Below are 11,866 nucleotides of genomic sequence, written 5' to 3'. Positions count from 1 at the left end.
CAGAGTCTCTGGCAGTCGAAGACCAACTTTGGTCAGGATAAGTGTACTAGATGTTCCCCTTCAAAATGGCCAATTGTTGGTGCCCTTCCCGCTCGTTATTTGGGAAGAGGCCTAGGGCCTCCCTCTATAAATAGAGCTAGCCACCACAGAGTAGGGGGATCCAAATTTTGGGTAGTCTAGAGAGAGAGAGGCGAATGAACTCACCCAAGCAGTTCATTGCACCAGCTCAAGAAAATCCCTCGCGAGGCTGTTCTCCCTTTGTATTGTTCATCATCAGCCCCCTGAGGCAATCCACCACACCACACACTAGAGTAGGGTATTACACCACAATGGTGGCCTGAACCAGTATAAACCTCGCGTCTCCTATGTGTTCATCTTTCTAGCTTAGATTCCTTGCGAGGCTTCGAGACGTGAGTTGGTAGGAGAGAGATCTTTGCGCTCACCCCAGAGTTCGAACCTCAAGGGTCTGTCGGAACCCGAAATCCGACAGTATCTTGCTTGCTTGGTTATCCTTGCCTGGTCTCTTTAGAGGAACAGTACTAGTTACAGTCTTGACATTATCTGAACATGAATCGAAACTGGAATATTCTCAATTGGAACATCAGAGGTATTAATGACAGTAACAAATGGCTTTCACTTCGAAACAAGATTGCTGAGGCAAATGCAGATATAGTTTGCCTGCAAGAAACTAAGAAAGAACACTTTGATTTCAGATATATCAAAAACTTCTGCCCTAACAGGATCAATTGTTTTGACTTTTTACCCTCTGTGGGTGCTTCTGGTGGTCTTCTCATAGCCTAGAATGGCAGCATTTTTTAGGTTGAAACTTTGTTTCAAAATGAGTTTTCTCTTTCAATCAGATTTACATCTAAGCTCTCTGGTGATTTGTGGATTCTTACCAATATTTATGGCCCTTGCCAAGGTGCAGTTAGAGAAGAATTCCTAAACTGGTTCAGCAATATCCAAATGCCTGATGAGATAAAGTGGATGATCATGGGTGACTTCAACTACATCAGATACCCACACAATAGAAGCAGGTCTGGGAGCAATTTTTCTGATATGTTAAAATTCAATGATGCCATCAATAGCCTGGCTCTGGTTGAAATCCCACTAAAAGGAAGGAGCTTCACCTGGAGTAATATGCAGCAAGCACCATTACTGGAAAGATTAGACTGGGTGTTCACTTCTGAATCCTAGACATCTCACTTTCCTAACACTCTAGTCCTTCCTATGTCCAAACCTGTCTCAGATCACATACCATGTCAGGTGCAAATTGGTACACATATTCCCAAGTCTAAAATCTTCAGGTTTGAAATTTTTTGGCTGCAAATAGAGGGATTCAAAGATATTGTAAGGTAGAATTGGGAACGGACAATCAACATCCAAGATAGTGCAAAGAGAATTACTGCAAAATTCAAAAGACTCAGGAAATGTCTGAAAATCGGGGCCAAATCAATTTCTCAACTCAGTATTTCCATCAAAGCCACTAATGAGGTCATTCTGTTTCTAGATGCAATTGAAGATTTCAGAACTCTCACTTTACAAGAATGGAATGGAAGAGAGTTTCTTAAACAACATCTACAAACACTTCTAGAGAGACAAAAGATATACTGGCAACAGAGAGCTACAATTAGATGGGTCAAATTTGGTGAGGCAAACTCAAAATATTTTCATGCGAAAGCCACCATCAAGTACAGGGTTAATCACATTGCCAGCTTGCAGGATGAATTGGGCAACACTCACAGAGAACACAATGCCAAAGCTAATATTCTCTTCAATGCTTTCAAAAAGAGATTAAATACCTCTGTGCCCACTTTCAACCCTCTAAATTCGGGTTCTCTACTGACTAGAGATGTGGATCTCTCTCTGTTGGAAATCCCTTTTTCTCAAGAGGAAATTGATTCTGTTGTCAAAAACCTGCCTAATGATAAGGCTCCAGGACCAGATGGTTTCAATACAAATTTCATCAAGCATTGCTGGGATATTCTGGCCCCTGATTTCTATGCTCTAATTGAGGACTTTTATCATGGCAGAATTAGCTTGCAGAGCATCAACTCCTCTTATTACTCTCATTCCTAAGAAAGATGCTCCATCCACACCCAATGATTTCAAGCCAATCTCACCGCTTAACTGCTCAATCAAGATCATCACTAAGCTTTTTGCAAATAGACTCCAAGAGGTCATTCTAAAGCTTGTGCACACTAACCGGTATGGTTTCTTAAAGGCTAGGTCCATCCAGGATTGTCTTGCTTGGTCTTATGAATTCATTCATCAATGTAAAATGTCTGGCAAGGAGATTATTGTTTTAAAACTGGACTTTGAGAAGGCCTTTGATCTCATTGAACATCAGTCCATTAAAGATGTTCTCATTGCAAGAGGATTTGGTAACAGATGGCTCATGTGGATGGATATGTTTTTTTCCTCTGGATATTCTGCTGTGTTATTGAATGGGGTCCCTGGCAAGCAGTTTCTGTGCAAAAGAGGAGTGAGGCAGGGAGATCATCTCTCTCCATTACTCTTTGTGCTTGCTGCAGATCTCTTGCAGTCTATTTTGAATGAGGCCATGCATAACAATTTGATCTCAAGACCACTTGAACAGCACCATTGCCCTGATTTCCCTGTCATTCAATATGCTGATGACACTGTTTTAATTATGCCAGCTTCTTCCATGCAAATGGAACTACTTAAGAACCTCATTCTCCATTTTACAGTCTTTACAGGGCTCAGAGTTAACTTTGATAAATCAGCCATGGTGCTTATCAACACTGAGAATGAGGTCATGCGAGCTTTAGCTGCTAGATTGGGGTGCTCTATTGGTTCCTTCCCTTTCACTTATCTTGGGCTACCTTTGTCACTTTCCAAGCCTAAGATGGAAGATTTCTCTCCTGTCATCAAGAGGATTGACAGCAGACTGTCTGGTTGCTCAATACTTCTATCCTATGGGAACAAGCTCACTCTAATCAAATCTGTCTTCATGCATCTTCCTATTTTCTTCATGTGCACCCTTGATCTACCAAAAGGCATAATTGAGCAAATCAACAAAGCCTTAAAGCACTGCTTCTGGAGGAAATATGGAATGGAGGGTAGAGGTCCTGCACTCATTGCCTGGGACAAAGTTTGCATGCCCAAAGATCAAGGAGGATTGGGAGTTCTCAACATTGATATCCATAATAAATGTCTTTTAGTGAAACATCTACATAAGTTCCTCCATAAAGAAAATCTTCCTTGGGTGCATCTTATTTGGGATTCCTACTATCTGGATGGAGTGATCACCAATAGGAATGTAGGTTCATTATGGTGGAAAAGTATTTTCAAGCTGCTCCCTGAATTCAAAACAGTAGCAAAGGGCAGTTGGGCACAAGAGACACTATTGATTTTTGGATGGACAATGGGGGCATGGCATCACGAGACATAAATTCCCAGAGCTTTACTCCTTTGCCACCAAGGACACATTGAGCATTCAGGAGTTTTTGCAGCAGGCAAACATAAGTGACAATTTCTTCCTCCCACTTTCAGCTCAAGCACACAACCAATTCACAGAGCTTCAAAGCATCCTTGAGTCTATACATCTTTCAAATCATGGTGATAAATGGACATATCCGTGGGGAACATCTTACTCCTCGATCAAGATGTATAAAGAGATGACAAAGGGACAACAAGCTGCACCACTTTTTCAAAAACTATGGAAGAATGCAACCATGATTCGATACAAGATCTTCTTCTGGCTCTTACTGCATGACAAGGTCAACACCAGAAACATGCTTCAATGAAGATCATTCAACCTGCCAACCTATAATTATGCACTTTGTCAAATGAACACGGAGGAAACATCTCACCATCTTTTTTGGGACTGTGATTTTTCTTTCAATTGTTGGCAATCTCTCTTGGGACACAGACGCAGAGGATTTTCCATCTTTGATGAGGTCTCACTGTCCATGCAGAACTTGCCTGCTGCATTTGCCATGGAAATTATGATTATGGGATGTTGGAACATCTGGATACAAAGAAATGATAAAAATTTCAAGGCAAAACCAGCCACAATCCAAGCTTGGAAAGCTTTATTCAAGACAGACCTTCAGCTCCTGTTGCACAGACTGAAAACTAAATTCAGAGTTTCAGCTGGATTGAGCAACATTTAACATAATAATGCTAGCTTCAAGATTCAACAAAACAGGAGTGGGTTGAGCCTTTCTTTTTTGGGTTCACTTTGTACATATTGTAAACTATTTATTTTAATGAAATGCCCGTAGAACGATTGTTCTACGGTTTTAGTTCGAAAAAAGTACTCCTAATTTTGATTTTCTTTGCATCATGATCAACATATGACCATGATTTGCTTTGCTTTGCTTCATGGTCAACATATAAATATTCTTCACTTAAGGGAATTATTAGTGAATGATGGTGTCTGTGTTTGCGAGAATCTCGGCTGTATCTGGTTTCTCAATGATGCTTCTGTGGTTTGCATAATGCTGTGATGAATCATGAAATCTACAACGCATGTCAGACTTCGGAGATGCCATAGGGCATTGATGCCATAATGCTGTGGTTTGCATAATGTTTGTTGTATTAGGTATGCTATCTGTATGATTGATGCAAAGCAAAATGTCTATCTGCTGCAAGTTCCCCAAAATTTTAGGGGCGCCACAACTGAACTGAGGCTCCTTTAGTTCAATATTTTGTGCAGGGACAAATAGTTACCCCTTTCTCCTGAAATGTTGATTAATTTCCGTTTCGGTTGAGAATGGGGCACTCCTAGGTCAAGAAAATTAGCAAAGGTCATGCCCAATTTTCTTGACCTAGAAGGTGCCCGATTCTCAACCGAAACAAAAATTAATCAACATTTATAGACAATGTTATTTCTACAAAGCAAATATTTCTAAGTGGCTTTTATAGTTTTCCCTTAAGTTGAAATGCAAACTATTTTTTCTTCCTGCAGCAAGAGCAATAGTGCACTTAGTAGGATAGAAAATATATAACCTGCAATAGTGCACTTAGTAGGATAGCAATAGTGCACTTGGAACAATCTTTTGGGTAGAGGGGTGTTTATAACCTGTAATGTGAAATATATAGGATAGAAGAATAGATACTACCCTGATCTCATCCAATAACTCTAGTAGCCTTTTTTCCTATTTAGAGCGAACATGGCCAACAACAATGAGGCCGGCGGTTCGGGCAAGCCATTCTGGGAGCTGTCCCACGAGATGGAGGAAGAACCTCACCGCTATGAGGACGCTGCGGAAGACACCGATCCCGACTACACAACCCCTAGTGGCGTCGGGGATGACACCACTGATGGTGCCGCCGGGGATGCCACCGCTGATGATGGCAACGAACGCACATATGGCAGCCAACCGAAGAGGCAATGGAAGGACCGACGCCCGAACGTGCTCGACTCCGTCAAGGAGGAATTTACTGAAGTGTCCTCCAGTGGGCATCCAACGACGCCCAAAGAATTAGTCAGTGGGTACACGGGACAACTCGGGTGCATTCTCCAGAGCATCGTCTCGATCAACACCGAGAACCTAAGGCATCGTGACCGAGGGAATTTGCGCAACCTCCTCTTCACGAAGCTGCACGAACGATACAAGTTCCCCGGTAACTTTGCAAACACACGCCTCTCAGGGAATAAAGTGAACAGTGACACCCTCACGAAGATGAGCACGGCCATGGCTACTTGGAGAGCCGCGGTGAAGAGAAGGATTCTAAGTGGTGATAGTTATGAGAAGATCAAGGAGACAAATCCTTCGATCAGCGAAGCTGACTACCTGGAGTTCAAGATCAAGTGCGAGAGCAACGCATCCGCGGAATCAAGTCAGTGGGGGGAAGATATGCGGGACTTGAACTTAGGGGTCCACAAACTTGGTCCCGGCGGTTATAGAGTGGCGGAACCTACATGGGACAAGGAGGACGCGGAGCGTGCTGAGCGAGGTCTACCGCCCCTCTTTGATAAATTCCATGAAAAGCAGACCAAGAACTATGTCAGGGCCCGGTACAAGGTGGACCCGTTAACAAAGGAGCTTACGGATCCGAAGGTGAAGGCGCTTGAGCTTGTTCTGGTAAGGAATACACCCCCGCGTAATTAGCTCCATTGGTTGCATTCTAATTGATGAAGCCAAATTTGTAAATGGTTCACGTTCCTTCCGCATGAAACTGAAAGCAGTAGCGCGGGGTCTCAGAGCTCCTCGCCTGCCCCTTGGGACACCACTTTAAATATGGCGTTGAACATAATGAAACACAAGGATAAGTTCAGTAAGCCGTCGTCAGCTGGTCGTGTGGCTGGCAAAGGCTTGTCCACAAAATGGTCGGAATACTATAAGGCTGGGCGAAAGGAGAGAAAGACCAGCTCGGAAAGCTAGGAGCGCGAGGTTAAAGAACTCAAGGCACAAGTGGCGTGGATTCCGGAGATAGTCCAAGAGCAAGTGCGAGACCAAGTGGGAGCGACGATCACCGCCATTATGCCTTCCTTGCTTGAGGGGCTGCGGGGGTGGATTGCGGGCGACCAACAGGGGCCGCCCCCGATTCCCAGCTTCACGGGCAGCAACTCACACAACGCGCCGACATTGGTGTCTCCGGCGGAGGCGGCATTGGTGTCTTCGGTGTCGGCGTCGGCATTGGAGCTTAATGCACCCGGGTGTGGGAAGAATACGTCGGCCGGCACCTCGGCAGCAAGCGTCCCCTCCGTCACTTGCACGCCCGCCATTGGTGGTGCCTCGACATTAGCCGAGCTCGGTGCCATCACGGTAACTAAGCCTCGGCCGATGACTTCATCTCCTTGCCTTTGACTGGGCATCCCTGACGTCCTACATATTTTCGCAGGGCGCCGCCAACGTTCCATGCACTATCCTGCACTTCGTGGACGGCGAGTTGATCGATGTCGCCAAGGCCAAAATCGTTGAACCGGGCAACCACGTGTTCCAGGGTAATCCGATGCCACCCACTGTGTATAGGGTTCAACTGGTTCGGGTGCTGCGGGGCTGCGATGACTTGTTACCTCCATATCGACCCCCTGGGGCCGACGGAGATGATGTGATGACCCTCAGTGCCTGCTTAAACTGGTCCATGCTTTGGCCGAAGAGCCAGATTCGTTTGGGGGCGGGGGACACCACCCCACAGACAACACCGCCAGTCGTGCCGGCGCCAAGCCATGGCAAGACCGCCGCAATGCTACCACTGTCAGCTGATCCAGACATGCATATGGCATAGGATCCGGACGATGATGGTACATTTTCCAACGTCGATAAGTACATCAATGAACATGGGTACGGTGACAAATTCTTGGGGCCTCCTTCTCAAGAACCCAACCCTGCAAAAGACGATCGCGATCTAGCTGGTACCGCGGAGAAACCCAATTGCAACAGGCGGCATCTGGCGTTCAGTTCTCAGGAGACGCCTCCAACTGCCGCCTTCACCGAGACTCAAATAGCCGAGGTGCGAAATATTATCAGCCCCAACACACTCAAGAAGTGGTCTCTGAGCAGAACTTGATCCCATTACAGCAGAAGAAGCAGAAGGGACGGAAAAGAAAAAATAACAAGGGTGCGAGCCAGCCGGCACCAAGTACGATCCATGCTCAGGACGGGCCACCAATACCTAAGGATATCGCAAGGAGGGTGCATGTGGCGGGTAGGCCGATGCTACCGACTAATCTGCTCAATGATGCAACCGGTGCTATGCGGAGTCTGCATGATTGTGTTCTTTCTATGGAGAAGCGGCGCCTCTCCGAGAATGATGTGGCATACCTGGTTTTCATGGCCAAGGTGCCAGAGGGCAAGGGCTTTGTCGATAGCACCATCGGGCGTATGATCGTCCTGCGGTTTGATGACATCTTCACTATGTTTAACCTTTATCCGCTGCACTACACCTTCATTCGGCTATTTTTGCTCAGTATGAAGATGCGGATCATTAGAGACAAGAGCCCAGACATCGTGATAGTCGACCCCTTCTACATGCGTGCCAAGATCTTGGGCAGCGCTGGGGACCGGCAAGTCGCGAGTTCATACCTCGAAGGCGTCATTCTGGCGAACCCAAATAAGGATAACTTCCTCGTGCCTTACTTTTCCGAGTAAGTCATCCCCTCACTGCCCCATAACATATGATTTCTTAGATTTCAATTGTTCTTTTTTTTTCTGACATTCTGTGTTTTGTGCAGTGACACACATTGCACACTCATCCTCTTAAGCCCGAAATATTCCATGGCCATGTATTTCGACTCGGACAGTCAGTCGAAGAAAGACTACACAAATATCAAGAAAGTTATTGATGATGCTCTCCCCGGCTACGCCAAATCTGGAGGCACCTTCAGGAGGCCAATTTGTAGGTACGGCAAGCACGTGTTCACCCACATAATGACGTTCCTTGCGTCAAGCAGCCGCCTGGCAGTCAGAAGGATGCCTACTACACCCTCCATCACATGCGGACGATCGTACGGGACCATAATCACCTTATGCTACCAAATGATCTCAAAAATGGGCCGCACGTTTGTCGGCAATCCAGGACGAGGACATCAGACAAGAATTCTTTCGCATCCAGTCGGAGTTTGCAGAAATCATCTATCAAGATGTCCTTCATACCTCGGGGCAGTTCTGCCTCAAATATCAACCGTCCAACAGTGAAATAGAAACAACGCTACAAATGCAGGCTGACAACGACCGCATATTCATGACCATCACGAAAGTCGGCGGCTTCATCCATGCTCCGGTCCCTGAGTCGAGTCGAAAGTATCGATGCTATGTAGTTCTGAAATATCGATTAGCTCATGCTGTAATTACACTTTAATGAACTTGTATGTCTCTTTAGTTTGGACAGTCGTTCAACTTATATGTAATCGATCCTATTTATTAGTAGGACCATGAATCATTGCTATTAATGTGTTGATTTTCTCTTCTGATCCTTTTGTTGCATACTTATATATTGCTTATATATTATCTGTGAATTGCTAGTAACGTTTTGTTTGTCTAGTGCATAGAGATGTCGTTGTATGTCGTGTACAAGGGTGAGGTTCCCGGAGTCTACGACGACTGGGAGGAGTGTCGGTGACAGGTTCACTGTTTTAGCGGTAATAGTTACAAAGGGTACACCATTAGGGCGGAGGCGGAAGCTAGATACGCTCGCTACCTAGCGGGAGAGAGGAGGGAGCGGAGGAGGAACCAGATGAAGATCAGTTTCATCGTGATGATGCTCATAGTGACTGCAACCCTCTTCTATGTGATGGTAGTTTATATATCGACTTGTAATATGAAGACAAACTCGCTACTCGCGGTCTCGAGACTTGTAATGTTCTAACTTTGTTCGGTATTTTGAATTCGGAGACTAATATGATGAATTATATTTGAAGACTAATCTTCTATTGTATTCGATAAATCTGCTGTTTATATGTTGTGTTGTTTATATTATGTGATGTAATGTATTTTGTAACCTGTGCAAATATCAGAAAAGCAAAAAAAAATCCTAATATTCATAATAGTGGCGCATCATATTGCACTTTAGTGGCGCACAGAAATAAACACACCAGTGGCCCATTATCTAAAAATATGTCATTAGTAATCCAGAGCACAAGGTACACATGGCCCCTTGGAGTAAGAGTGGTGGCGCACTTCTGGGCCTAGTAATGGCGCACTTTAGCTACGCCATTAGTGTCTGGGATAGTAATTGCGCACCAGGTGGTGCGCCACTGTTATGTAGATTAACAGTGGCGCACTAGGCATGCATCATTACTATTTATTAGTAGCGGTGTGATAATAGTGACGCACCTATAGTGCGCTATTAATAGCCAAAATAGGTGCGGCACTAACAGCCTTTTTTCTAGTAGTGTCGGGACGATTAATCGTTGCTGACGCATTAACTTAGGGGCAAACGAAGCCCAATTATTTGGTGTGTAACCCCTCCCATCCCTTTCTCACTCCTAAATAGCTAGGGTTCGATCAAATCGTAACATATTTGGTATATTGCATAGTTGAGAGCACGAGAATATGGTATAATACCTAAAAAATTAGATATATGTTGGCAGGTTCTTACTAATCTACCGATTAATGGTCGACCGATTAATTCAGTTAATAGGCCAATTCACCAACAAAACTGCTCTGTGGACAACGAATAGCCTAGACGAAACTTGCACGAAGGCCAATTCAGCCGTCGCTGCACCTTTGGTGATATGAATGGACGAGTTGATCTAGGTTGTCATGCACAAATCGTCCATCCAACATCGTGTGCATAGCAGTGCTGATTCACCAATTAATCGCTACTCCCAAGCCAACCGAGCATCTATCAGTCACCGATTTCCTTAATAATGGTATTGTTTATCATTTTGTTCTTAGAGCCTTTTGAGGTTTTTCGAGTTGATGGGCCAGGACTACATCGACTATAGAATAATAATAAATGTAGCATTGCCTAGAAAAAACGAAGTACTCTCCATTAAATCACTCCCTCTGTTGCTAAAAAAAATCACTCCCTCTATCCCTAAATAGACGACGCATAACTTAAATTAAAATTCAACTGTTTCTAAGTTTGACCAAACGAGAAAAAACACACTCGTTGGCATACGGAAATAGTGAACCTCGACAGTGGCGGATGTACAGGATGGCCAGGGTGGGCCGCGGCCCACCCTGGGATTCTGTGACAGCCCGCATACATATAGATTCTAATGGGCCAGAAAAAAAACAGCCCAATGAATAGACCAGGTCCATATCCAAAAATTGCTCGTCCAGTCCCCGACGGCCGACGCCCACTGCTCGATCCCGATAGCCGCCTCGCATCACCGAGTCGCCCCTCGCCGCCGTTCGCGCCCGGCGCCCCTGCCGCCGCCCTGTCCGGCGCCCGCCTCTTCTCCAGCTCGCTCGCCTGGCCCTCGATCCAGGGCTCCAGCCTCCAGGCGCATCTCTCTGGCGCGCGGCGAGCCCCAGCGCGCGGCTGCGCCTTGGCCCTACCGGCCGGAGTCCGGCTACCTGCGCCCCTGCCGCCGCTTGTTGGGCGGCTGCCTGTGCCTGGCGGCCCTGCCCTCGCCCCCTCCAAATCCGGTAGCAGTGAACCAGTGAGGTACTGAAAAAAACACCCCAAATATATGATTTAGGGTTTGCTTTTTTGCACTATGAACACATTTATAATTCTGCCTCAATTAGCTTTGTTGATAGGAAGCAGTACTTGTCCAAACAGGAAAAAATATAGTTCATCATTTGATGTACTTGTTTTTAAAATTGGTATTGATTCTCCCGGTGGCAACGGCAAATGTTGAGAGAGCATTTTTTGCCATGAGTTTTGTCAACAACAAGTTGAGAAATAAGATGGGCGATAGTCTTTTGGATGATTGCCTAGTCAGATACATTGAGAGGGATGCTTCCTCCGACGTGAATGAAGATGACATAATTGATATCTTCATGGCAATGCAAAAACGTTGGCTAGAAAGATAGTCTTTTTGAACTTCTCAAGGTATGTGATATGGTCCATGTACTATTTACATGTAGGCTTCTTTATGCAAAACTAGATTTAATTGAGAACTTTAATGTGTTCGTAAGACCATATTGATCTATTTCTATGTGCTATTGATAATTAGTTAGAATGTTCACATGTCATATTAGTTATCAAAAAAAATAGGGCGGACCACCCTGATGTCAAATGCTAGCTCCGCCACTGACCTCGAGTAGTCGAGTTTAGATATAAAAGCTTGAGCTGCTAACTCTATCGGAACACATATGCACTGGACCTGTGCGGCTGTGCTTCACATAGCCTCGCCACGCCAATGTTCAAAACCTCACTCAACAATGTTTCCATTCAATCTGCATGGAAATAAGCAGAGAAACGTCTATGCGGATCGACATACAGCTGGGTAACAACCGTAGCACGTGTAGTACTAGTAGGTATGAACATGAACATG

The 11,866-nt window shown here is 45.2% G+C and overlaps 1 long non-coding RNA gene across 1 annotated transcript; it reads left to right on the top strand.

The window, feature by feature from the left end:
• Positions 1-10,717: 10,717 nt before the first annotated feature.
• On the top strand, positions 10,718-11,551 carry LOC119326026. The gene is made up of 2 exons (XR_005157783.1): positions 10,718-11,031; positions 11,115-11,551. It is a non-coding gene; the product is annotated as an uncharacterized LOC119326026 (long non-coding RNA).
• Positions 11,552-11,866: the final 315 nt, after the last annotated feature.

The sequence above is a fragment of the Triticum dicoccoides genome, chromosome 6B (genome assembly GCF_002162155.2).
Source record: "Triticum dicoccoides isolate Atlit2015 ecotype Zavitan chromosome 6B, WEW_v2.0, whole genome shotgun sequence".
In the NCBI taxonomy this organism is placed as follows: Eukaryota; Viridiplantae; Streptophyta; class Magnoliopsida; order Poales; family Poaceae; genus Triticum; species Triticum dicoccoides.
Note: the sequence above shows the minus strand (reverse complement) of the source record. Positions and strands in the feature narration are given on the sequence as shown.